The sequence below is a fragment of the Thunnus maccoyii genome, chromosome 3 (assembly GCF_910596095.1).
Source record: "Thunnus maccoyii chromosome 3, fThuMac1.1, whole genome shotgun sequence".
NCBI classification, from domain to species: domain Eukaryota; kingdom Metazoa; phylum Chordata; class Actinopteri; order Scombriformes; family Scombridae; genus Thunnus; species Thunnus maccoyii.
Genome location: NC_056535.1, coordinates 22,745,622 through 22,769,584, shown reverse-complemented (window position 1 = coordinate 22,769,584; position 23,963 = coordinate 22,745,622). Strand labels below are relative to the sequence as shown.

The 23,963-nt window shown below is 40.2% G+C and overlaps 1 protein-coding gene across 1 annotated transcript in view; it reads left to right on the top strand.

Moving 5' to 3' along the window:
- gli1 (GLI family zinc finger 1) overlaps positions 1-23,963 on the top strand; it is a 52,756-nt gene that overhangs the window by 15,141 nt on the left and 13,652 nt on the right. The window lies entirely within an intron of this gene.

Here is a 23,963-nt window from a genome sequence, read left to right as displayed (position 1 = left end):
AACCCCACCATTGATATGAACATGTAAAATTACAGGTGCACCCTTTTCACAAACAGTCCCTATATATGTAAAAACAAACTAGTAACCCTAATGAAATATCTTTTTGTCACATAATGTGACGATGTGCAAAATGTGGACCAAACTGAGGCAGATTTTTGTATTAAAATAAGAGAAATCACAACTAAGGGTGGGCAGATCAAGACCTAAAGTAAGGATAACACCTATTCAGCATTTTATTTTGATAACAGTGTCAATAGGATCGATACCAAACAATGGATCTGTCTCAAATTAGATCACATTCTGGGCACATGAATATCATAAAATGATCATGTTTTATTTATCTTTAATACAGTCTTGTGTTTAAACATGTATGGGATTAAGTGATTAACAGATAATAGTTAAATAAATGCTTAATGCTAGCGGATATGCATTCTGAAGTAGTTCATTCACCTCACAAATCATGACACATGGCTCTCCAGTACATAATAGTACATTAGCAGTTTTTACTAATAAAAAGTATCAGTATTGATAATGGAGATTCTTATTCTGGTATTACATGACATTGGATCAAAACCAAATTTTGTGGTGTCACCCACCCCTATCCATAAAAATAACTATTACCCTAACTTTACCAGAATGATACAACACCAAAAAAACCTGAGCATAAACGAGGTGTAGCAGCAATTTGACAAAATATTACTTAAAATAAATATGAATTTGTATTAATGTTACAAAATTCAGAGCTGTGTAGGATTGCGCAAATGTGTTGTTTTTGTAGGATTTGTAAGACCCACACTTAGTGGCAACAAGAAAATATATATACATCCGCACATTCACATTCATACTCACCTTTTCTAATACAACTTCTAACACATCAACAGGTCAACAAGCAGGTTGTTTTAACCTCAACCAAGTGGCGTTTGGAAGTTAAGGGGAAGTGAAATTAGCGAGTAGAAGATAATTCACTGAACTATCTCTCCTCTCCTCTCCTCTCCTCTCAGTAAACACGTTGAAGAGCAAACGTTTTTAACTTGGAGTGTTAGCGCCAGAGCTCTTCTGCTAACTGACCCAGGGCTCTGAAGAGCTGCACATAACAGGCGACCACATTGGCTTTTGTGTGCAGGAGGGTCTTTACATAACCCACATAACCAAGCACATTGTCTAGCAACCAGCCAGCTACTGAAGGGCCTTGTAAATGGAGGAGGGGGTCTGCTTGAGTGGAGGCCAGTAGCCGGGTTGAGAGGCTAGTGGAGCTAAGCTAGGTCATGACTGAAGGGTAGTTTGTTCGCCTGATAATGCGCCAGGGATACTGATGCAATGAGCTACCGCAGCAGCACAAGTGGCAAATAAAAAGAGAATTCTTGTTGTGAATGAGTTTGAGCATAAATTAGGAAAAATATTACATTTAAAGATACATTTTGTCTGCTTGCATACATCCTTATGTAAAATAAGACCCATTTTTGCCAAAGTAAATCATTTTTCAGTTACCCAACGCCCCTCACTGTGCTCCCTACCCGTTTACTCCACAAAGCCCGGCCTTCTTCACCCTGTTTCCAGTGTTTGGGTCTGAGCCAGAATTCCCTTGGAACTGCCCAGGATGTTGAGGTATATTTTTCCTCCCCGCTCCCAACGATTAGTTTTTTTCAAGATGTTTTCTTTTGGCAGAAGAGAAATGTTTGCATGTCTCTCTCATTACACCGTCCAGATCACACCCAAAAGACTTTGAGATCTTTAATAAATACAGTCTGAAGTCATTTATAAAATATTTTAGTAGTGGGATCTTGTTGACGGAAAAGGAATGTAACAACATTTTGATTATCATTGTAAAGTATGTCTTGTTTCATGTTTTAGTAGGTATCAATGGATAAATGGATACTGAAGCAATATTTTACTGTAATTCTACATATTTCTTTCCATTATCCAGATATTACAATGTTAAAAACTTCCTTTTACCTCTGAGAAAACTTCAATTTGTCTAACACCAATTGTCCTCAAACAATTGCAACAGTCATTTGAGTGGCAGCACAACAGGCCCTCACTGGTTACTGTGATTTTGACACAGAGGCTCATTATCAGCTCCACACTTCACCTCAGACCAGATGATAATGACCCATTTATCACTGACACTTGATGCCCCTGTAATTCTTAACAGCTCCCTGCCAGGACAGAGGAAGCTTTTACTACTGTTCCTGAGATGTCACCATTGTTTTCCAATACACAAAGACAAGGTGTCCTGATGGCCCCTGATGGCCCCTGCGTGAGTCCCTGGATGGCCCCTAGTTGCTACACGTAGACTTTCTCGCTATTGTCACTTGGCTGCAATCACAGGGCACAGCCAGAGCATCGAGGCGGGGGTGGGGGTGGATTGGGGTTGTATGGGTGCTTTGAAAAGATGTGTGAAATAGGAGTATGGGTATTAAGGGTCTCGGCTCAGTTGGGGGTCTATTGTGCTGAAGGCTGAGCCCCCTACTGGCATCCATGATCTCCTCCATTGACACAGAAGCTCTGCTCCGCTCCCTGTGTGTGTTTTTTGTCAACTTTCTTTCTCACTACTCTTTCTCACTCACACCCGGTGTCTCTTTACCTCCCTTCTTCTTCTTCAGCTCTCTCTTTGCTGTGAGCCAAGGAATCTGGAGAGTCCTCCTCTCTCCTGTTTGAGGTAACTGGATTCAGAATAATGCATTTTATGGGCGATGATGACACGTGATGTGACTATCGCTGTGTTTCACCAGTGTCAACTGCTACTGTATGTATGTAATTGTGACATATATGGTAGCCAGGATCTTAGACACACTGAAATTCGCCCAAATTTTTCCAGTAGAATCCCACCCATCAAAGACATCTTTGACTAGCTACCAAAAAATATATATCTAAATATTTAAATAAAATCTCAAAATTTCACGTTTTATTTTTCACTTAACTGTTCAGTTATATTTTTATCTTCCTACATTATAGTCTCAATGTTGTTTCAAGCCCTCTCTGCTTGTTTTTTTTTTTTACATGCATGTCATTTTGGTATATAATGTTAAATACCTTTTTATACTTTTTGTCTAAAAACTGTTTTTTATCTGAAAATATCAGAATCAGTCTTAAATAAATCCAACATTTATAATTAGTGCGTAATCAGCGAATGTACAGTCTTCTTAATGCCATTAACCCACCAGATTTCCAGAAAATCCCTAGTTCCACTTAAGCGAAATCTTAATGCTGCAGCATACAATTATAATTTAGACAATAGTGTTCTTTCAACTTTGTGGAAGTTGTTCTGTGTCAACTCATTCTGTTTCGACACGAAAATGCCCCCATGCTCAAAACGAGATCCATAAAGAAATGCTTTCATAAGTTTGGTATGGAAAACTTGACAGATTCCTGACCTTAACCCCATCCAGCAACGTTGAGATGAATTGGAACATGAACTGTGAGTCAGGCCGTAACATAATGTTCTTGTGGGAGTACCTGCAGCCAGGTACGAAAATCTTGTGGAAAATCTTCCCAGAGGAGTGGAGGCTGTTACAGCAGCAGATTAATTTTTGTGGTTTTGGAACGAGATGCTAAACAAAATGGATGTGATGTTCAGGTGTCCACATACTTTTGTTAATGTAGTGTATGCAATTTAGATACTCTTGAGACATGTGTTTCAGTATTTGCAATGCAAGCTTGAGGATTTTTCCACCTGACCCATGTATGTACATTAATATTTTAGCTTTTTAGTCATTCGCATTTATATAAAGTATCTATTTCACTATCTGACTTATCTTTTCTCTCGTCCCCCCGTCTGTGCGCTCTGGGTGATTCGGACGCAGGTTGTGAGTGTATTTCGGACAGATTGTGAATGTGTGTGTACATACACCTATTTGCTCAGTGTTATCCAGCTTGTGTGAGGCCAACAGGAGTCGCGCGATTGTCAATAGTAGAAGTCTATAAAAACCCGTCATTGACAAAGAGAGAACAAACAGCTGCGGTTTGTTCAGGATTTCCTAACAAACACTCCACGAGGAGGGCTGGAGGGAGGGAGAGAGAGAGAGAGAGAGAGAGGTAGACAGAGAGAGAGAGGCAGTTAAGATTTGACTCTCCCTGCATACCATCAGATGAAACATTATTTTAAGCTTTAGGTTATGCTACAGGAGGTAAATCGGATGCTGATATCTAACCAAGCACATAAACACACCATACAGTGGTGGAAGAAGTGTTCAGATTCTTTACATGAACAAAAGTAGAAATACCACAATAAAAAAGTACTAAATTATAAACAAAAGTTCAGCCTTCAACATAATATCTGCTCTAAGAGATTGATTTTGAACATCACATAAAGGAAGTGGAGTGAAAAGTATAATATTTCCTTCTGAAATGTAGCGAAGCATAAGTATAAAGTAGCATAAAATGGAAATAATCAAGTACTTTAAATGGTACATTTATATAGTTACTCTGCACTTCTGCAAACATGCATGCAATCGTATCACCGCAAGGATCAAGAGAGTCATCAGTCATTTTAGTTTAATGAACGTGTGTCATAAGTTACTGCACTCATGGCTGACATCACCATAGAATCAAGGAGTTGTCTAAACCTCTCATGTCTCTTGTAAATGTCTTCAGCTGGTGCAGGCTAGTCGGACAAATGTGTAGGCTGACCGCTTGTGGCCTGTGGAGAGGAAATGAGGAAAGACTGAGGGACCTTGTAAAAAAAAAAAAAAAAAACCTATCATAAGTGTCACCGTTTGGCTTGTTGTTGACTGGTTGACTGTGGTGGCCCTTAGCTTTTATTCTTGGCACTTGTTCTGTGATTACTTCCTGTGTTTTCTTCTACTTGCTGATTTTAGTGGATATTACACTTGTTCTTATGATAATGTACCTTCGCTCTCACTTTTTACACTTACATTAATGCATTTGTGTTTAGAGCACCTGCTATTTAGTAAATGTGTGAGATGTGAATGACAACAGTGTCCCTGGCTTGCACTGTCCCTCGGGATAAGCCGCCACAATAGGAGCACAACACTAGAGCCCTTGTGCAAACAAAGTGTTCTCGAATGAAGGAGGCATTTAAAAATGATCGCTCTCCACAAACAGAATGTGACCCTCCTCTCTCTGTCCTGCTGTCCCCCCTCCTCCTAACCCTCCTCCTCCATACTCTTTTCTCCCTCTTTTTTGCCATTCTCGCCTTCTTTCTCCCTCTCCCAATTCTCGTCTATCCCCGTGCCTGTTAGAGACATTTGGCCTGTGCTAAACCTGGAGTGACAAATACTCCCTTCCTCTCGTCATCAAAGGGCTATATCTGTGTCCTTGTTTTCTCAGATCCTTTGAGGGGGGCGATCAGTGCAGGAGTGGTAAGGAGAGAAGGTGCTGGATATAAGTTGGAAACAGGGAATGAGTGGCCAGTTTGGGGGAAAAGAGAGGGAAAAAAATGAGGGGGGGGGACTGAGATCGGAGGTGGAGAGAGGAGTGATTAAAATTCATCCCACGGTGCAAACAAAAGGAGGAATGAAAAAGGGGGAGAATGCAGGAGAGTGGAGAGAGTGAGAGTTGGGAGGGGGTAAGAAAGATTTGGGGTGAAAAGAAGATTGTAAGCCTCAGCAGATCCCTGAACAGCACCCCCCCCGCCTCCTCCCCAAATGACTGCCTTTGACTCACAGCACAATTATCCTCTGAGACAACGGAAAACAAGTAAAGGAGAGGGGGAAAGTGAAGAGGAGTAGGAGATGGATAGATGAAGAGCATGAGGGAGAGAAGGAGAGAGAACATTAATTATTCGGCAGGCTTTTCCTCCCAAGATTTGCCGAGGCAGGCTGAACAAGGGGTCAACAATTGACTCAATTACAAGACAAACTCTCCAAGGGCCCTACACCACCACTCACCGTGGACCCTGCAGCTCTTCGGCAGGCTGTTAATTTTTTTTCTCCCCCTCTTTTCTTTGCCGGTAAATGTTTGCCCCTCTTCAGGTGCCCCTGGCAGACGCAGGAACTCCAGCCCTCGGCTAGACTTTAACCTTTTCAGCCACTGAATGATTCCCCTTCTCTGTTCTCCATGAAGAGCCGGAGGGAGAGAAGGAGAGAGGGAGTGAAGAGGCAGATGAAGGGCATGAAGCCTTCTCTTTGTCAGGCTTTATAGCTGGTAATGAATAAGAAACGTCTGGTGACCCAAAAGGAGAGACGTTTTTTTTGTTTTTTTGTTGTTTGTTTTTTTTTACAACGCACAGGTGGAATTTTCTTTTACATTTGATGATGAGTAGTCAGTCTGGAGTAAAAAGGAAGTTCTTACAGAGGATGAGGGAATTATGAATTCAACATACTGCATCTGTCTAAAATTCATGAGGGATTTAAAAAAAAAACATATTATTACACTTTTTTACTCTTACTTGAGGCATTGTACAGTATTATTAGGACAGTAGGTAGTAGGTTGTTTTTACTCTGGTGGTTCTGTTCTTGCAGCCGAGGAGGTCGTTATTCTGCTATGAAAAATTAGATTGCAGTGACCTTTTATCAACAGTTTTACCATTTTGTAATTTGTTCCTCTGTAATGGAATAATTATAAACTTTATAAGTGTTTTTTAGTTGATTATAATTGATTACTTGATGCATTTTGAAAATGACTTATTTAGAGATATTATAAAGGATTCTTTTAAATATTTTAAGTTACAATGAAATAAAATTATACATTTTTTTTATTTTTCTATTGATAACATGCAGGTAAATGCACTGGAATTATCATTATAGTAAAACAAGTTATTGTCAAATTAAAGAAGATAGTAGAAAATTATACTTTAAAGAGGAACTACAGCAATGTTGCATTGCACTTCCATAATATTGGGGAACTCATGTGAGACAGATTAAAAATCATCCATTTAAGCTACAGAGGCCGAATTATCCTAACTTTTGGTCCCTGGTAAAGCTCCAAGAATACTGGATACTACATTTCCCAAGATGCAATCTCGTAACATATTTCATTATACCCTTCCTCTCATCCATGACATCATCAGGGTTATTTTTTCAAACTTTGGAAAGCTCCTCCAGAAACACAGAAGACATTATACAAGTGTTTTCACAGACTTGGTAGCTCATCTCCTGACGAGAGAAAATTTTTGCTAATCCTGGAACTGAGCTGAAAAGATTCATGCTAATATGATCATTAATGTGTAAGTGCCAATATACCTTTTCTTGACTCTTGAAAAGTTTTAAAGATTTTTTTAAAGACGGTTTCAGCTGATCATCAACACCTGCATTTTCTGTTGGCCACAGGCAGCGACACTGTGAACGAACGGGAACTTATGTGAGCGTTCGCTATTGTTCCTGGTGACCCTGCATTGATAAGGTCGGACAATACAGTGAGGAATGGGATTTCAACAATAGGTCTCCAGTCCTTCTCTTGTCAGTCAAAAGGACTGCTCAAGCATAGTGCCGCTCAATGCTGCTCTCTCTCTCTCTCTTTCTGTGTTTCTCTCCTTCCATCAACTCGCTTTTTCTTCGGTTGTTTCTCTTTGTCACTCTCATTTTCTCTACCTCGCTGTCTTTCTCTCTCTTTCGATCCCTTCTGATTCCCTCGCTTCCTCCTTTGTAAAAGAGAAAAGGAGGGCATGAATACCACACACAGACTTTGAGTCACTCGCTGCACAGTAAGATTACTGCCGCCAGATTTTTTCCATCTCAAGTGAATCACTCTACCTCGTTTTTTTTTTCTTCTCTTTCTTTACAGGAAACGGTGGTAAAAGTGTACTCTCCTTGCCCTCCTTTTATCTTTAATTTCCCCTACGCTGAGTCCAAAAGCCTTGTTTTTTATTGAGTTTATGTAATGAGTTTTTTATTCATTGAGAATTGTTTCTCAGGATATTATGGATACACGGGTCCTTAGGCAGGGTATGTGTGTGTGTAAGCATTTCTTCAAATTAATTTCTTATGTGTCTACTTACAGTATGAGAAGAGTAATAAGCTGTTTTTAATTACCTTGGATCTTGAGATGGACTCATAAAGAAAAAGATTTTGACTTTTGACTGAGGATGATTCCAAAGTTACGTAGGGACACCATAAAGTCATGAGCAGAATCGTTTTATGAGGAGTTGAGGAGTTATTCTCTCACAAAGCCATTACACCCAAAGTTTTCTATTTAGTTTAATCTCCAGATTTAGTTTAGGAAGATGTGAGCTGGAGTAGATCAGCAGTGAATGTGGTTCCATGTGTGATAGTTATGAGGATGTATTTTCCTAATGAAAAGCATGCCTTTCTATGAGTGCTCACCTTGGCTTATTGTACATTCTGTGCATTGATTGGTATAGTTTCGTCAACCAGGGAGCGATGCCATGTTTTAAGCACAACTTTTGAATCTACATACAATATAATGCACCTCAATTCAAGCGTTCGAGTGTAACTCTGTCAAGTATGATCACTGGCCATGGCTAAATTTAGCTATTATTATTACTATTACAGATATTAATGCGAAACTGATTTTCCAGAGTCAGTTACAGCATCTTATTTCAGGGGTTTTGCTACTGTTAACGCTACTTTTTCACACGCAAAAGGTGTGTTTGTGTGCAATTTGTGTAACTTTGTATAAAAAGTGTAATTTTTCCAAATGGCCACACTCAAAGGTGAAAGGGCAAAAAGCTGGCGGTCATAGTCTCCTCCTGGCTGCATCACACTGCCTCCCTGATCTCTCGCTAACAACTATGAGTATTTGAGTATCTTTGTAGTCTCCCACCAAAAGCATTCATATTGTTGGTTGTTCAAAATGACAGAAGTAGTTGTGTGAAGAATTTAAAAAAGAATAGAATAAAAACACTGCTCCTTGCTAATAATCCTTATGATGAGGTCCATAAAGTGATTCAAGAGAATCTTTGAAAATAAAGGGAAATTCAGTGCACCTCTTGTGGCCACAGTGGCTGCTGTTCAGCAACTTACATAGGGTTACTTTAATTAAATTTTCTGCTGTCTAGTCCTTACTTACACAAATAATGATAAATGTCCTGTGTTTTCTATGTGCTTGCAGTTCTGTTGCTCCAGCTCCTACAAAGATTGTTTTAGATTTGCCAATACTAGAGCAGGACAGACACAAATGTGTGTGTGTGTGTGTGTGGGCTGTGTGGGCTGTGTCTTTAGAGACCCATTCACAAGCTGCTAAACTATGCCCTTCTTATTGTGTGTGTCCCATCAGCTCCCTGGGTCATCAGCCTCTCAGTTCCCTGTACGTGTGTGCGTGTGTTTGTATACTTGTTTGTATATCTGTGCCTGTGTACGCACGTTCTCTCTCTTTTCAGTGTGTATATGACAGTTCATGTGTAAATAAGTGTGCACTGTGTACAGTATTCTGTTGCTCAGAGAGAGTGAGTGTTTATGTGCGTGTCTGTTTTACGTGAGCATGCGTGCATGTGCTCCCTGCGCATCACCGAGAACTGCACCGACTGGAATTTAGGGCTGAGATGTGGTGAAAGGGAGCCCCTTCCTCATGCATGAGATAGGATCAGTGTTTACATGCACAAATAGCAGAATGCTCCTGTGATTGCAAAACATCTCCTCAGTTATTCTGAGGCAAACTGCAGCATTCGACAGCTTCAGACAGACAGTGCAACAACTTTATCTGGCCAATCTTTGACCAAATGTGAATGGAGGCCTACAACACTGCTTCACATTGATTATGTGATGACAGTGATGGTGAGAAAACAGGTCATGTTTAGTAGTCAGTCCAAGGGTCAGTAGTTTGCTTGTTTATCCACCGTTCTGCGGACAATAAATGACAAAATACAGCAGGATATAATTCATAAATAACAAGTCTACACTCTGGTGTGTATTTCTACAGTCTAATGAGCGTGTTCCCTTGTAAAAATCATAAGCCTGTAACCAAGTAACGCCCATGTGAAGAATGGCGTGAATTTAACAAAATTGTCTATGTTGTTGTCTCACCAAGCCCTCCGACAGAAGATTCACTGAGTTTAATGTCCCAGTGAGTTCATTTGTTGGTCTGTGTTTGAGCTTTCGGCAAGTCAGAATTCACTCCATTCACTGTATTGCATTGTATTGTCTAATATGCCACTATTTGTAGTCCCTGTCATATGAGGTTTTACTTTTGACCTGCCTTGTTGGCAGTGGGCACCAGTGGGCATTTTCAGTGGACACCTTTGCTTTTCTCTGTCACTCCTCCTCACTGGGTCTATGGCTTTCACAAACATCTGTACCAGTTGAGAAATAGTTGTTTAGCAGGAGAAATGCTTTAAATCATTAAAGATCTGATGTGGGAACCAGCACTGGTCCCAGCTGAACAGCCTTCTTTGTAATAGTAGATAACTTTGTCTGGCACTCATTCTTACACTCCACATACAGTGTAAATGTACCCTGTGGACTTTCATTATAAACAAACACTGTTTTGTTTACATTCTACGTTTCTCAGCAGAACACATCGTGTGTATCCTTTAGGCCTATAGAAAACATGTTGAATTCATTTCATGAAACATTTGCAAAGACATTTTAATGCATTCAAACCTTCTTGTTTACTGCAGATCGGGTTATTTTCCTCTTTTTGTTGTTGTTTTGCTACCTTTTACAACACGTTACGTCCACCAGCTATCGATATGCCTGATTTTTGATTCTTTGTGTGTACAGCTTGTGAAGTCACTGATAAAGAAATGATAAGTTGTGGAGTTTTTGGAATAAAAATCAGGTCAAGGCATCCTACCATTTGGAAGAAGCATGTTTTATATTATCACCACGTGTCCAGTAGTGTGTGTGAGCCAACGATTGATTGAAGTTAGCTCCTCGACCTGCTGCAATGACAGCATGATAAAAGTTAAACTATTATTTCTCTCAACCTTTTTGTTTTTCTTGAATGACTAACAATCCACACAAAACAAGTGGTGGGAGACTTGTGTAAATATAAAAACAGTCTGGTCAAAAGAATCACAGGAATGTGAGTTTGAGTGAAAGCTCTGAGACTTGTCTGAACTCTTCGTATTGTGTAATGCGTGGTGGCCATACTTTGTCACAACATGTAGTGCGTCAGCTTCAATGACATAAAGAGACGTGATGAAATTCTTTACGTGTGGGGTCTCTCACAGCTTTGAATTGGAAAATCTTGAGTTATGTCTTCCCAGCTTAATGATTGATTTCAGTTTAAATGAGCTGCAGTCCTGATTATTGAAATTAGTGAAATTCCTCATATGTTTTTGAGAAGAGCTCACAAGTTTGTGCATGTGTTTATTTGAAATCTAAAAACTTAAAACATGGCTACAATAATGGCATATTAAATTGTCAAAGTTAATGTGCGTGAGCATCAGTATGTGCGTGTGTGTGTGTGTGTGTGTGTTTTAAGCTCCTCGCCCCCCCCCCTCCAATTCACAGCCAGCTGATTAGCTGATTTGTTGGCTTTTAGTTATGCTAATGCCACTTAATTACAGCCCTGGTGGGAACTGAAGACTCTCTCTCTCTCCCTCTCTCGCTCTCTCTCTCTCTCTCTCTCTCACACACACACACACACACCAACAATCAGTTTGCCTGTGTGGATGTAAAATTTGTGCCCCAAAACATAATGTCGCAGGATCTTGCTCTCAATCCTCACCCTCTCTCTCTCTCTCTCCCTTTCTCCGACATGCGTCTTTCTTCCACGCTGTAATAATCTGCTTGGCAGATATCATGGCTGCTGTTTGGCGCAACCATCAGCAGCGTGGCGTCACTCAGTCCTGGGATCTCTGCATGTGTGTGTGCTGTCTGCATTTGTTTAGTTTGTAGAGTCCTCTGGACAGCCATGACTCGTCTCTTCCTGACAGCAAATGAGACTGCCGCCCTGTCAGAGCCCAGCCAAGCCTTTCATTCGCTCAGGGAAAGTGTGTGTATGTATGTGTGTGTGGGCGCTTTTTGCCTGTGTGTGTCTCCCTGAGTCACATGCTAAGCCCCAAAAATCAGCTCAAGGATCCCAGCCAATTAAAAGCTAACGCGGGCCTGCATGCCTTGCTCCTACCAACATCTGGGTATTAAACTAAACGCCTGCGATATATTAGTTATGAAGTCAGCAGCTCTGAGGAGGACCACACAGGAGGAGTGCACATTTTACTGTATGTGTGTATGATCCAAATAGTCGCTCTGTAATTTGTTCACTGCGTAAATTGATGAGGTTTGTTTAAGTAAATGGTGAGGAGAATGAAAAAGGAGACCATCATTTTCATCCCTACTGTTTTGCATCAACTAATTTGTCATCAGATCGCAGCAGGCATCAGTCCTCATTTGATTTATAGTGTACTGCAGATTCCCCCTGAGACACGAGGGAGATGAGTTGCGGACTGAGACAAATTTGAGGATGTTCTCTGTGGAGAGTATGTTGATGTTTGTACATTCTTTTCACAAAAACAGGGACAAGACAGTCATCAAAAATGAAGCGTCAACTGAGGGAAAATGGAAACAGATACAGGGGAAAAAGAAGGGGGTAAGAGGGAGAGGAGGCAGGTTGAGGAAAAGCGCAAGCGTGAAAGTGATGATGTAACACTGTATAATACAATGACCCTTATCAAGGGTGCACACACAAACACACCCATAGGTTGCACAGGTGTACAAGTTTAGTCATACAACTGTGAACTGATGAAGACAAGTCTCCACATGTGTGTTCAGCTGCTCGGACAAATTTAAGTTTACATGCTGAGAGAGAAAGAGAGAGAGAGAGAGACTGAGAGTGGAGTATGAGGACCAACTTAATTTGTCCATGATGTTTATGATTTGCAGTTAAAAGTGATACCTCTATCTATATATCAGGGATTCTTATGAAGCACCCCGACAGAAGTTAATACCTGAACTTTCAGCTCTTTATGGCTGACATCTGCTCTTACAGCAAGTTGACAGTTTGACATGAGCTTCTGACAGCTCAGCTTTTGCACATGTAGCATGTAACATGATGTCTGCAAACTGCAAAGACATGTTTATGAGTGTATATATCTCATATTTGTTTGTGTTTATATCAAGGGATTCTAAAAGGAGTGATGACAGTAAAAGATTTAAGGCCAGTGAGTTCAGGTTTGTCTGGCTGCTGAGCTTGATTGCTGTTGAATATTGTTCTGTTTTAAGTAGAGTAAAGTTATCAAATCTCAATAAGTTTCTGACTAAAACATGTCCATAGCATTAAGTGCTGAAAATTGTAAATTATTGAAACAACTTCAGGTCAGATTCTTAGTCTTGTTTAATTAGTCTTTGATTAGATTTGTCCTGTTTCAAAATTTAGAAAGATTCTTGTACAGCTGCGTGTGTTAAGACAACATTAAACACTGAAAAATTGAAAAAAATAATTTTTGCGACCAAAACTCAAGTACATTTCTGTCCTAATCCTTTGATTTGTGTGGTACTGTTGATACAGAAGATCTTTTAACTGTGACCATGCTTCAAACCATTTTTAACTTTAAAATCTTGGCTACTTCAAATTTATGTTATAAATACGAGCAGGAGAATTTACTAAGATGACAATGATTAAGACTGCGTCTATTGAAATGTTATCATCGACCTAATCGAGCTTTATCTTCTCTAGCAGGTGATTGATCTGCCTCTTTGTTGGTCGCACCTCTTACCTGCCAGTCATTAAATTTACAGTATCTCTCTGTCTCTCTGTGTTTCACCCGTCCTTTAAATCTAAACATTAGTGTCACTCTTCCTGTTCATCCAAAGACCTTTCAGACTGTGAAGCAAAAGTCTAGTAATAAAAAGTTATTGTGGTCAATAAATTCCACATGAAACCAGAGAGGAGTTTTCTCTTGATTAATCCTGCCCTTTCATTTTGATGGATGTCTAGTCTGTGTCGTATTTCTCCTCGTTTCCCCTCTGTGAGAGGCTCTCAGAGCTGTGGTCACTGTGTTCGTCTGGTGGCCTGCAGGCCTCGTCTCTTGCTGTCGTCGTTCGGAGGGGCTGTGCCGCGGTTTCACCCACACACACCGAACACAAACACACGCACACATAAACACACAAACGCACGCTCACGTAGTGTACTCTCTCTGTCTCTGTTTATGACTCTGTCTCTCTTTTTCTGCCTTTCTTTGTCTGTCTTGCTCTTAGCTACACACATGCACCGGGTATCCGCCCCCACACGCACACACTCCCATCCCGCTCCCATCGCCTGGAGCCCCTCTGTCTCTCTTTCCTCTCTCTCTTTTTCCTCACAAGTTTTCCACCTCCTCTCTTCTCCTCCCTCGCTTCCAGCTGTGTTATACAGCTAAGGAATATAAGTAGCAACAGGCCGGCTATAAATATCGTCTGCCCACCCAAGACTGTTAGGATTATTATTTTTCTTATAATCACTGCGGTCTTTCTATAAACCGAACAGATTATTATCTGGTTTTTGTTCCTCGGTGCGGGTCTCTGTTTCAGAGGTTAGCAGCCAGCTCTAGTGAATTTCTGCACAGGGCATTTTCTTTTCAAGGATTGACTGGTATAAACCTTGATTTCTACTGTAGCAGCCACAGTGACAGTAAAGCCTCAGCACTGATTAGTAGAGTGGACAAAAACCAGGAGGGAAAATAAAGTAGAGAAGTAGAGCTACAGAAAGGATGGGAGGAAAAGAGCAGCAATTAGTTGGATGACGTTCACAAGCGCTGGTGAAGGTGAAGAGGAGTGCTTAGCTGGATTTACGAGGACAAAGCTCTGTTCTTTTTTTTCTTGAAAATGGGGGTTGGGCTCTTAGTTGTTTATAGATAGTTCATTTCTGCGAGCTGCCTCGGTCTACAGCTGGGAGCCAGCTGTGTGAATCAACCTCTCCTCATCTGCTTTATCCATCCATCCTTCTCTAACTCTTTTTTCCTCCCCCTGTTTCCTCCGGTTCTCCTCCTTAAAAGGAGTTCAAAGAAATATTTGTGGTTAGGGCATTACCTACCTGATACGCAGCGGCGCTGACACACAGACGTGGAGAAGTAGTACAAGGGAAGAAGAAGAAGAAGAGGGGAAGACAAGACAACAGTTCAGTATTACATAGTAGACACAGAGGAGGAGAAGAAGGTGTGTGGGGGGAGGAAAAGGGGTGGAAAAAAGGCTGGAGGTAAAGAGAGAGGAGGGAGGGGAGAAGAGGAGAGGAGCGGGGTACAGGAAACCACAGGTATGTGCAGGATGGCGGGTGGGTGGCCTAGAGAGAGGACAGGGAGAGAAAAAGTGGGATTGCGGAGTGAAGGAACAGCGAGTTATGGGGAGACTGAAGACGAAGGAAACACTCTCACATGTGTTGCTGGCATTAAATCTGTCCTTTTGAAAGAGTTGACGGTTGAAATCCCTGCATGGACAGAGTGAATGTCAAACATCTAACTGCCTTTGAGAAAGTGAAGCGACTCAGTGGCCAGCACTACAAAACTCTGCTTGTACAGACAAATGAAAACAAGAAGAGGTGAACCACTCCTAATCCTAAAACAAACACTATCAAGTCTCTGACTGATAAAGCCAACAGTTACAAAGGTGGTAAAATAGTAATCATGACTGTGCAGCTAAAGCAGTGTTTTACTATAGACGTGACGACAATGCAGCACGAGTAAATTACGGTACTTTTTGCATGAAAATTGGTTGTCTGTCATTGTATTTGTCTAGTATTTTGCCTTCTTTTCTCTCTCCAACCTTCAGGGTGTTATAGACAGCAGTACATACCCCTAACAAAGCTTAACTTCTCTTCATGTTTCAGCTAAGATAAACTTCAAAAAAAAAGTTCACTAAAGGCTCATCAGTGTCATTTGTGTAGCTGTTTTTTGCCTTGTTTGCTCTACTCCTTTCTACTGTGCTTAGTTTAGCTCAGCTCCCACTTCGACTGTTTGTAGTCATGTTGAGGTGCCGCGAACAAGCCCTCTAGTGCCCCGATGTCTGTCATCAGTCACTCTGGCTGTGTAGCAACAAGGGATCAACATTTCATTCTACCATTTCGACAAGGTGAGAACCCCAGCAGTGAGAAATCAGCACCACAGCTTCCCCAGCCCACAGTTTACAGTACAGGGAATCAGTAGGGTTGAAATCCATGTTATGGTGTTGACTGTATTAAACCACAGTGTCAGTCTAGTAAACATTAGTTTAGGGCTTCAGGGAGGCTTCTTTCTCAACACATGACACGTTTGAAGTCTTCCCCTCTTAAACCCAAGATTATTAGTTATATTTTTGTCACGTGAGGCACCGTCACTGATTTCAGGTCTTTAACTTTGAAGCCAAACTGATGGTGACATTACAACTTATCTGCCTCGTTAGTACTGAAAGAAAAAGTTATATTCTATTCTGACTAATTAATTCCAGCACTTGTTCTTTTTTCATTATCTTATTGTGTCCATAACATGGAGCAGAATGTTTCTTTGATGAATTTCTATCCTTTCCATTTGAATCTATCTGCATTATATCTATATTGTATATAGTGCTACATCGTGATATAGTTGGGATCAATGTCATGATAATAATAGTAATTGTTTGTCAAACATCAGTATATATCACAGTGTGGCAACAATCGCATACAGTATGTTTGAAAAATCACCTATAAAATACCTGGCTTTGCAGTAGACAGCACTAAATTAGTACACTAAATTAGTTTTAGTTTGGTTTTTTGACAACATTTCAATGTATTTATAAAAATACCACTTACTTCCCTTACACAGTCATTTCAGCTGCATTTCTTTCAATTAATTAGGAAGTAAAGCATAAAAAATGCATTAAGATATTTGTTTTGAATCACCAATTTTTTGTACAATGCTTACATGATATGATCACATGATGACAATAGCACTGAAAGTCAATAATTATTTAATATTGAATTTTATTATATCGATTGTACTTAGAAAAATAAGTACAAGCACTTGTAATTGTACAGTAAATACCTGCTTATCTGCAGCTTGTTTTCTTGTCACAATGACACTTATTTTTGTTCAGTATCTTCTGAAAGTCAGTCCTAGGCTTAACAGGAATTAAAGCTGTTTAATAAAACTCAAAATGGCTGATCATAAGTTGATATGACATTAATCTTCCCTGCAGCAGGTCAGTGAGAAGGGCTTATTGTACATTACAGTGATGTCTCCAGCCCTGTGGCCTTACACCGTGGCCCCCATCACATTACAGCAGCTGTGAGGAATTCACAGAGTCTGGGTAAAAGCGGTAAAAAACACAGGGGAGGGTAGGCGGGGGGAAAGCAGGGAAGGAGGAGAGTCTGTGCTGGGTGGGTGGGGGTGTGTGGGGAGGGGGTTACAAAAACAAAGCCAGAATTTAAAAACAAAGTTTACCACCGAAGGAAAACAACAGGGCTAGAAAAAGTCGGTGGGTGAGGAGGAGCATGGTGAGGAGAGAAAGAACGAAAAGAGAAAAAAAACAAAAACGAAAATGAGGTAGAATCTGGGCTGTGGTTGGCTGAGGGCCCGAGCCCCGCCTTCATCCCCCCCCCCCCCCTCCCTCACTCACTCCGTCTCCAGCCCTAACACAACAGAATCCCCCACAAGCCCAGCCACATCAGGAACGGCTGGCTACATTATAGCTGCCATTATCGTCTCTCAAGTCATAACAGCCAGAGAACACCCACCTCGACTGCAGCTCCGCCAGGAGGGGGAGGGGCGAGGGAGAGGTCGCAAGAGCAGGAATGAGCCCTGAGAGAGAGAGAGAGAGAGAGAGAGAGAAAGAGAGGGAGAGAGGGAATGAGGGAAAGGGTGGAGGCAGCGGGGGAAGAAGAGGGAGAGAGCAGGAGATAGTCAGAGATAGAGATGCAGAGCAATGAAAAGGCAGAATGAGAGGAGGAAAGGTGGGAGCTAGGGAGAGGGTGGGGGAGAAATACAAGGACAAAATACTTTCAGATGACTGTTTACACTGCACAACATGCTCCAAAGATGTGTGTTGGGTTTTATTCAGGCTGTTTTGTGAGTGTAAATGTTGTTCAAGTAATGGATTATCCAGCAAATGAGCACCCACACAGAAGCACACATACTGTATGTTCACATTCCCTTCTGAGAGTAGTGAAGAAATGAGATTAAGAGGAGAGGGGCTGTCATTAAATGCCGTTTTTTTTTTTTTTTTCATCGGCTGGGGAGAGAGCAGAGGGGACATGTGTGAGCCCCAGTTTAGTGTTACACCCAGGAGTAGAGGAGTGAAGAGGCAGACTGCGAGGAGAGCGGAGAAGGGCCGGATCAGGCCTTTTGTCTGACACGACCAGTGACCTGTGGAAATTTCTGTCCTCTCTGGAGACTTCCTCACAAGGAGGAGGACTGATGCTTTATGGGAATGTCACAAATGGCCAAACCATGCAAGACTAAACAGTGTTTCTCTTTGTATACCACAAATACAACCAATCACCTGAGAGCTGAATTTAGTGGGACAAATAATTACCAAAGGCCCTAAGAAATAAATCACCTAATGCTGTCCAGTCCAGTCAAAGCCTTACAATAAATACAACATGTCCTCCAAATTAACAACGAAATATAAGAGTTTACTGATCTGACGCTACTATATGGAAGACAATATTAACTGTCAGTGAACTCCAAAACCATTACAAATCACTGCTGCAAAAATTAAACAATTTTCTGTTTGGTTAGGTTTAGGCACTTGATTAAGGTTAGGGAGTGATCATAGTCATGGCCTAACCTTCCATATGCAGAGTTGCGGACTTTGTGGCTCTATAACAACGTCACACTATATCCTAGAGGGTAATACAGTTCCTACACCAGCTGGAGGGTGAAAACGTGAACATAAAGACATTAAAGGCATTTACTGAAACAGCTGATGCTGTACTACGAATGTAAAACTTATAATGGTCAGTTTTTATACATCAGAGATGTTGATTCAATTCGACTAAACATCGACACTCATTGATGATTAACAGTTAATATAACGATATATATTATGTTCAGACAGTTTAATATAACCCTTTAATGTCATCAAAGAGAGTAAAATAAAACAGTCATATTCTCTGAGTCATGTTCCTGTCAATTTTTTAAATTAAATACAGCAACATTCCTTTTCTTACAGCCGGGTAGCAGCTGTAAAAAATGTGAGTTCCTTCACAGGAGACCAGATCTGCTGTTGTAGTTAATATCAACTTTAGAATGGTGGGTCTTTACAGTGCAGTGGTTTGCAGTTCTGACAGTGATGAGAAATAGTCCATTAGGGATACAAAACCATTTTTTATTTATTGGTGGTAAGCTGTGTTGGTTTGGTGACTAAGTTGGAATGGAAATTTATTAGGCTAGACCACAGTCAGGACTTCTCATGCTGGTTTAAAAATATTGTGTAATTGAGGTAAGCTCAGTTAATGTCATTCATCCTGGATAGCATCCAACTGCAGGAAGTGACTTAAAAAAAAAAAAGACAGACATATTGTGTCTCCTCTATAGGGCCACTACAACAGAATGTTGTATGAAAGAAAATTTTGTTCAAAATTGTATTTTTTTAAATATACAATATAATATAGTAATACAATATGGCATATGGCATTTTGCCATAATTATTTACATTTTAGACTTAATTATTAATTAATTAATTGCAAAATCATATATGAAAATATTTGTTTGTTACATCCCTACATTATGTAAAACTCCTCTTTAACAGTCACATTCATTAATACTATCTTTGTACATAATAAAGCTTTTTTTTTGTACTGGCTTCATCATATTCCCTTGTATATTAATTGAGGTCAAAGTAATTGTGTGAGGTTAGGGATGTCTGAGTTTTAGGTGTAGCTTATTAGTATGGGTGGTGATGTTGCAGTGCTACAAAACCTGGAGTGCTTGAATGGGGAGGTTTTGGGTGTAGAAAAGTGGCCGGACATCCTGTCGTCATCCTCAGCTCCTTGGTTCCTGCCCAGCTCGCTGTGCCGCAGTGGAGCAGACTTGTTTAGTTAGCCGTTTGATTTATGGCCTTGGGGTTTTTAATATGCTGCTGCCCCATCCCTCTCAAGCCCAGCACCACAAAATTACACCGGGGAGCAAACTCCCTCGGAGTTTCTCACAAAATATTGACCCAAAATAGCACAATGCCACAACACCTGTGTCAGCACCATACATATTTAAAATCATCCATCTATACATACTTAGAGAGCAGAATTAGTTTCATTCTATAATGTTGTAAATAAAGTTTTGATAGTTTTTCTGACCTGAAAGTTATCAGTAAGTATATGAAAAAATATACAGTCCACAAAAAAATACCTTTTTATATAATTAAATGTCTCCTGCTTCAATAGTAACCCATTATGTGCTTCATTTTCACAGTAACAATCAATATTGGCAAGCGAGTATTATTTCACATAATGTATAAATGTATATATATCGTACATTTTTGGAGAATTTTTTGTGTGGAAAACATGAAATGAAATGAAACTCTTCATACAGTATCAGTCAAAAGTTTGGAAACACTGAATGTGAAAGTGTGTTCAAATTTTTGACTTGTACATGCTTCATTCTCAGAATTGATAAACATATATGTTGTTGACATATTCTACAGTTGCACTTAGTGGACAAGAGCGTAAGCCATGTAGCATACAAATAAATTACACAACACACAGTCAAGTGTGTGTGTACATGGAGCTGCAACGGTAACACTCACACACTCCTGCTGACTTGCTCCCTGGAGAAAACTCACAAACATATTTTTCAAGAAATTCCAGCTTACTTATGCGCAGGTGGTCTCATACATTATTCACTGTTACTCTTGAGATCCACCTTCATTTATCATGTCAAACACACTCTCTCTAACACACACTCTTTTGAAAATACACTTGTCTCCAAAACTAACTTGCTACACTCACTCATACACACCTGCCACTGGGCTTACACAGTTCAAACTGCTGCCAGTATATTCACAGTCACACTCGCTCTTTCACACACACATTCTCTGTAGACCTGGTGGCCACTGGATTATTATGCTACCCCCTGGAGAGACCGACAGGTGTGTCAGCATGTGTGTGTGTCAGGCTGTCTTAGGACCCCTTTCTTGGTATTTATTAGTTCTAGACAGCTGAGGTGCTCTGTAAGATCTCTATTTAGCACTTCCGGCTAATTATCATACACACATCCAAAGCTGGTGCTGAATATGTGCAATTACCAGTGGACCGCCCATGTCATTTAGCCGCTTGCTAACTTTGCTTACCAAATTCCCCTGGTGGCTTGAGGGCTTAAATAGGTCCCCACTGCCCTTTTAACACATGTGCAACTACATAACAGTCCAGGCAACCTGTTACACTTAAACCACAGAGCTTTCATCTCCAGTAGACAGGAGCTTTCCCAGTTAAGGTTTGAGTGTATATAAAGATGGATGTAGTGAGGTGTGACGTCAGCCGTTGGTTTGCATGGGAGCTCAGAGTTGCATCTTTTCCGTTTGGAGCCAGGACCTTCTATATAAAGAGTGCGTGGTGTTGCTCTGGAAACACGCCCTGCTAGCTCGGACCGAAGCTAATGTTAGCTTACTTGTAACACGAAGCAGTGGAGACTGGGGCTAACATTAGCTAACTAATACAGAAGGTATCGTTATTAAGTAACATTAAACTTATCAAAATATTGCAAAAGTAGTCTAACAGTGCAAGTCCCAGAGCTGGAGAGTGAAATGTCAAACACAGCTGTCAATCAACGCCCACAAGGAAGACACCAAAGCTGCTATTCTTCTTTATATAACCAAAATGACCACTAGCACCCGAATATAGCAATTTGGAACACAATGACTCATTGAAAAAAATTATTGACTCAGTATTTCATGAGAGAAGTTGACGCTTTTTGAATGGGAGTCTACTGGAGTCAAGGACTTTTTGGAGCCGGTACTTAGCAGTATTGCACTTTAAGGGACTTCCACATTGGCTTCAGTTTCAAGCCGTGGTTGTTGCTGCTTGGTTTGAACACTTGAACAGTAGCAATTTGATATTTTGATTCTACATGCACGGCAAGGACTTAAGTGCAGAGTAAAAGAATGAGGCATCAAAAGGTCTGATTTTTAAACTGTATTTTATCAATTTATACATTTATTGTTTCCTTTTTTATTGTACATACAAAAGAAAGGCTTGAGAAAGGAAGATCCTGCACACTGCTCTTGCTCAGCATCACAATTTATTGTGACATACTAACATTTCAGTCCCTCTGGATCTTCATTAAGAGTATCTTAAACAATTCTAACAGCAGTGATCTTAAATAGATAATGCTCTGCCCATTCTGTGGTCAATTATTTTCCCGTGGGAGTGTCTCTCAGTAATTGACAGTGACATGTTTACAATCTGTCACATTATAGACCACAGTTAAGAAAAAGAAAAGAAAAACAAAAGCAAGTGAGACACCACAACACATACTTATGTCTATTTACAAAAATATTTATAGAAATTGCACACCTAATGAATGAGAACATCTGCCTTGCAGCTTTCATAAGTCATTCAAAGTTGTGCAATCATATGAAATACTTGTATCATGAGTGCCATAAATAGGTCTATTTGATCCCACAGCTCCTTAGAGCATGACATGCCATGGAATCTCATCATTCAGTCCTTTGGGGGATAAAGTTTGAAAATTAAATGTCCAGTATACTTCTCTTCTATTAAGGATTTCATCAATGTTCCCACCTCTCTGGCAGAGTCACCTTTCCAATGCCCTGGAACCTGAATGATGAGATGTCATGTTTGAAGTCATTGAAATGTACTGCTATTGGGTAATCTCTATCATTTCTCCTTGTGGAGCTCTTGTGTTCAATTATTCTCTCTTTTATGTCTTACCGACATAGGCTAACCCACAAGGACATTTGATCATATAAATTACATGAGAAGTAGAACATGTAATGACATCATTGATAAAATACTTTTTAAGTAGTTATATTTGACCATATTATTACTTTGAGCACATCCTCTGCATTAGTAACACCCATTTGGAAGAGGTTTTAACAAGGCCTGTGTGCTCATTTTTACAGATTTTACATTAGCATGTACAAGACTATCTCTGAGATTATGTCCTCTTCAATAGACTATTAATAGTGCTTCTTTCAAATCTATGGACATTGCTGGATCTGATGATAATATGTGCCAATGTTTTTTAATAATAGAGCCCCAGTCTATGAGGCTCTATTAACCTTTGTTTGATATCTACCAATTTGTCAATAAAATCCTATGTGGTGTGACAAATTCAGTCTGAAGAACTGACTTCTTGTTAGACCTTGTTTTAAGGGCGTGGGGCGATAGCTTTTGGCAAGCAGTGAAGGTGTTTTGATCTGTATCTTTTCTTTACAGATTAGTGCATAGTGTACCAAACTTCTCAACCCACATGTCCTGCAAATGAACTCTATCCAAAGCATATTCTATAGTTCATAGTATACTTTTTCATTGAGAAGTCTTGTAAACTCTTGTAATTCATCCGTCAAAGAAAATACACATTCATACAAACATATTTAGCAATTAAGAGTTAAAAAAAACATCAGTGGACATATATGATTCTGTCAGGTTTTAATGCATCAAACACCTATGGGAATGCAGTATATATTTAATTTAGTTGGATTATTTTAATTTAATTTACAAAAATTAATATTTATATGAACACACTGTTTTGGCTTTTCTCCATCTGTGGTATCTATGACATCAGTGTGTGCAGTAATTATTTTTGTCATAATTATTGTAAGCATGTAAGAGCCCACAGTTCTTACTATTAGTACCTGCACTGATGTGGTTGGATGTAATGAGCAGGTGCTTGCTCCCAAGATCTCTCAGCTAGAATTACCTTACACATACACTCCTGCTGAAAGATACCATCTCAATATGAGTTTCATACAAAAGGCTGCTCTGTTCTTCTCTGTTTGTGTTGCTAGCAACCCTCAACTACTTGTCTTTTAAGCTTTAAGGCAAAACCCAGGTTTTCTCTTCTGGTACGTCTTTTCCATTTCGATCGCTACTTTCCAGGATGGGAAAGTGTGGCAGGTTTTCGGTGTCTGTCAGCAGCGTTTGAGGTGCACAACTCTGTTTAGAGAAGAGAGATTACAGTCAAACCCACTGCTTGTGTCACAGGGTTTTGTCTAATCTGTAGGAGTGTGTCAGGGCACATCAGTATCATCACACTTTAAAGTCTCTGCAACCTATAGAGA